Here is a 5,000-nt window from a genome sequence, read left to right as displayed (position 1 = left end):
AAAACCCTTACACATCTGTCCGTCCAACTGACCCCCGAGATACCTAACACGCAGATTAACACGTCAGCGGTGATCGGCGTGTCATAGAGGAGTCACAAAGACGGGCAAAATAGAGTGGTTGAATAAAAAATACTCACTCAATTGGCCGTGATTTAACGTAGCACACAATGATGCAAAGCCCATGCAAAGTCCAGTGGCCCAAGCAAACAAATAAGATAGATCTGGCTCGGCGTTCCTCATCTCCACATCGTCACCCAGCACGCCGACGCCCAATAACAATTCCCCCGCAAATTGTGCACCTCGAGCGGCAGTACTTTAAACGGCGCCGTCTTCGGCGTGGACGGCATGAACCAAGTCGGCAAGCATCGTCACCCAGCACACAGACGTCCACTAACAATTCCTCCCCCCTGCAAATTGCGCGCCGCGAACGGCAGTACTTTCAAGTATGCCGCCTTCGGCGGGGACATCGTGAACCAAATCGGCAGGCAGGCGTCGTCAGCCGGTCGACCGACCCCCAGTTGCATTGCCCCAACGGCCATTGTGCACTTCGAACAGAACAGTGCTTTTAAAATATTCCGCCTGCCGCGTGTACATCATGAAACAAATGGAAAGGACGAACCGGGCGTGCAACCGATGCACGGAGAGTGACAGGTCGTCAAGCAAGTCCGTGGCAATCCGTCGGCCGACTCGGCCGCGGCCAGCAGAGGCGTTTTGGCCCGGGCGCGCCGAACTTTGCGCGCCCTCGGTATGCGTAACACTAGCACATGCCTTCAAAACTCACTACAAAATAACCCCAAAGTATGCCGCCTTCCCCGTGGGCCTTGTTACCAATATCTTGCCCTGCTTCCTGATGCCCTTATGGGGTCGGCTCTGTTCTTGCAGAACCCTCAGGTGGTGCAGAGTCTGGGCCATTTTATCAATATCTTGCCCTGATTCCTGATGCCCTTATGGGGTCGGCTCTGTTCTTGCAGAACCCTGAGGTGGTGCAGAGTCTGCGCCTTGTTATCAATATCTTGCCCTGCTTCCTGAAACCCTTATGGGGTTGGTTCTGTTACAAAACCCTCAGGTGGTGCAGAGTCTGGGCCACTTTATAAATAACTCTGCCTGCATTAGGGTCAGGGTTAGGGTTAGGGTTAGGGTTAGGGTTAGGGTTAGGGTTAGGGTTAGGGTTAGGGTTAGGGTTAGGGTTAGGGTTAGGGTTAGGGTTAGGGTTAGGGTTAGGGTTAGGGGTAGGGGTAGGGGTAGGGGTAGCGGTAGGGGTAGGGGTAGGGGTAGGGGTAGTTTGAACTACTGCCGCTCCAGGCGCGCACTGTGCGTGGGTAATTTTCAGTGGGCGTCGGTGTGCTGGGTGACGATGCCGCCCAGACTCTGCACCACCTGAGGGATCTGCAAGAACAGAGCCGAACCCGCAAGGGTATCGGGAAGCAGGGCAAGATATTGATAACAAGGCCCAGACTCTGCACCACCCGAGGGTTCTGCAAGAACAGAGCCGACCCCATAAGGGTATCAGGAAGCAGGGTGAGATAGTGACACCATTTGTAAAACCGGCAAATCCCACCCAGGAAACATTGCAAAAATTGGCCTCTAATGCTGGAACGTGGGTAAAGCCAAACAAACACGACACGTTTTAAAAGAACGTTACTAAAACAGCCTGGGATATGCCCATGACAAAGGATAGGCCGAACCTCACCAGAAAAAAAGAGAGGGAGACCACGGCAGAGCTGAGGGATAAACATGAGATGGTGATAAAACCAGCAGACGAGGGGAGCAGTAGGGTTACAAATTAATGTCAATATGGGGCCTGCTCCCACTGGGTAATAGACAAAAACATAGAACAGGGTGACAGGAGAGACTGGATAGCACAGAGGATAACCCGTGAGCGAAATAATGGGGTGTATGCAGTTCAATGTAAGGAGTGTACCTTACGGTACATAGGGGAAACAGGTAAAACAGCCTCAGCGGTGATCGACGTGTCAAAGAGGAGTCACAAAGACGGGCAAAATAAAGTGGTTGATTATAGACAATAGACAATAGACAATAGGTGCAGGAGTCGGCCATTCAGCCCTTCGAGCCAGCACCGCCATTCAATGCGATCATGGCTGATCACTCTCAATCAGTACCCCGTTCCTGCCTTCTCCCCATACCCCCTCACTCCGTTATCCTTAAGAGCTCTATCCAGCTCTCTCTTGAAAGCATCCAACGAACTGGCCTCCACTGCCTTCTGAGGCAGAGAATTCCACACCTTCACCACTCTCTGACTGAAAAGGTTCTTCCTCATCTCCGTTCTAAATGGCCTACCCCTTATTCTTAAACGGTGGCCCCTTGTTCTGGACTCCCCCAACATTGGGAACATGTTTCCTGCCTCTAATGTGTCCAATCCCCTAATTATCGTATATGTTTCAATAAGATCCCCCCTCATTCTTCTAAATACCAGTGTATACAAGCCCAATCGCTCCAGCCTTTCAACATACGACCGTCCCGCCATTCCGGGAATTAACCTAGTGAACCTACGCTGCACGCCCTCCATAGCAAGAATATCCTTCCTCAAATTTGGAGACCAAAACTGCACACAGTACTCCAGGTGCGGTCTCACCAGGGCCCGCTACAACTGTAGAAGGACCTCTTTGCTCCTATACTCAACTCCTCTGGTTACGAAGGCCAACATTCCATTGGCTTTCTTCACTGCCTGCTGTACCTGCATGCTTCCTTTCATTGACTGATGCACTAGGACATCCAGATCTCGTTGAACTCCCCCTCCTCCTAACTTGACACCATTCAGACAATAATCTGCCTTTCTACTCTTACTTCCAAAGTGAATAACCTCGCACTTATCTACATTAAACTGCATCTGCCATGTATCCGCCCACTCACACAACCTGTCCAAGTCATCCTGCAGCCTTATTGCATCTTCCTCACAATTCACACTACCCTCCAGCTTAGTATCATCTGCAAATTTGCTAATGGTACTTTTAATCCCTCCGTCTAAGTCATTAATGCATATCGTAAATAGCTGGGGTCCCAGCACCGAACCTTGCGGTACCCCACTGGTCACTGCCTGCCATTCCGAGAGGGACCCATTTATACCCACTCTTTGCTTTCCGTCTGTCAACCAATTTTCTATCCATGTCAGTACCCTACCCCCAATACCACGTGCCCTAATTTTGCCCACTAATCTCCTATGTGGGAGCTTGTCGAAGGCTTTCTGAAAGTCGAGGTACACCACGTCCACTGACTCTCCCCTGTCAATTTTCCTAGTTACATCCTCAAAACATTCCAGTAGATTTGTCAAGCATGATTTCCCCTTCGTAAATCCATGCTGACTCGCAATGATCCTGTTACTGCTATCCAAATGCTCAGCAATTTCGTCTTTTCTAATTGACTCCAGCATCTTCCCCACCACTGATGTCAGACTAACTGGTCTATAATTACCCGTTTTCTCTCTCCCTCCCTTCTTAAAAAGTGGGATAACATTTGCTATCCTCCAATCCACAGGAACTGATCCTGAATCTATATAGAACATTGAAAAATGATCTCCAATGCTTCCACTATTTCTAGAGCCACCTCCTTAGGTACCCTGGGATGCAGACCATCAGGCCCTGGGGATTTATCAGCCTTCAGTCCCATCAGTCTACCCAAAACCATTTCCTGCCTAATGTGGATTTCCTTCAGTTCCTCCATCACCCTAGGTTCTCCGGCCCCTAGAACATTTGGGAGATTGTGTGTATCTTCCTCAGTGAAGACAGACCCAAAGTAACGGTTTAACTCGTCTGCCATTTCTTTGTTCCCCATAATAAATTCCCCCGTTTCTGTCTTCAAGGGACCCACATTTGCCTTGACTATTTTTTTCCTCTTCACGTACCTAAAAAAACTTTTGCTATCCTCCTTTATATTATTGGCTAGTTTACCCTCGCACCTCATCTTTTCTCCCCGCATTGCCTCTTTAGTTAACTTTTGTTGCTCTTTAAAAGAGTCCCAATCCTCTGTCTTCCCACTCTTCTTTGCTATGTTATACCTCCTCTCCTTAATTTTTATGCTGTCCCTGACTTCCCTTGTCAGCCACAGGTGTCTCTTACTCCCCTTAGAGTCTTTCCACCTCTTTGGAATAAATTGATCCTGCAACCTCTGCATTATTCCCTGGAATACCTGCCATTGCTGTTCTACCGTCTTCCCTGCTAGGGCCTCCTTCCAGTCAATTTTGGCCAGCTCCCGCCTCATGCCTCTGTAATCCCCTTTGCTATACTGTAATACAGACACTTCCGATTTTCCCTTCTACCTTTCCATTTGCAGAGTAAAACTTATCGTGTTGTGATCACTGCCTCCTAACGGCTCTTTTACCTCTAGTCCCCTTATCAGATCAGGATCATTAAAAACACTCACTCTATTGGCCGTGATTTAACCTAGCACACAGTGTTGCAAAGCCCACGCAAAGTCCAGTGGGCCAAGCAAACAAATAAGATAGATCTGGCTCGGCGTTCCACATCTCCACATCGTCACCCAGCACGCCGACGCCCATTAACAATTCCCCCGCAAATTGTGCACCTCGAGCGGCAGTACTTTAAACGGCGCCGTCTTCGGCGTGGACGGCATGAACCAAGTCGGCAAGCATCGTCACCTAGCACACAGACGTGCACTAACAATTCCTCCCCCCGCAAATTGCGCGCCGCGAACGGCGGTACTTTCAAGTATGCCGCCTTCGGCGGGGACATCGTGAACCAAATCGGCAGGCAGGCGTCGTCAGCCGGTCGACCGACCCCCAGCTGCATTTCCCCAACGGACATTGTGCACTTCGTACAGAACAGTGCTTTTAAAATATTCCGCCTGCCGCGTGGACATCATGAACCAAATGAGCAGGCAGGCATCATATCATATCATATCATACACATACAGCCGGAAACAGGCCTTTTCGGCCCTCCAAGTCCGTGCCGCCCAGCGATCCCCGTACATTAACATTATCCTATACCCACTAGGGACAGTCAGCCCCCAGCACAACGACGCCCCCG

The sequence above is a fragment of the Rhinoraja longicauda genome, unplaced genomic scaffold (assembly GCF_053455715.1).
Source record: "Rhinoraja longicauda isolate Sanriku21f unplaced genomic scaffold, sRhiLon1.1 Scf000194, whole genome shotgun sequence".
Lineage (NCBI taxonomy): Eukaryota > Metazoa > Chordata > Chondrichthyes > Rajiformes > Arhynchobatidae > Rhinoraja > Rhinoraja longicauda.
Note: the sequence above shows the minus strand (reverse complement) of the source record.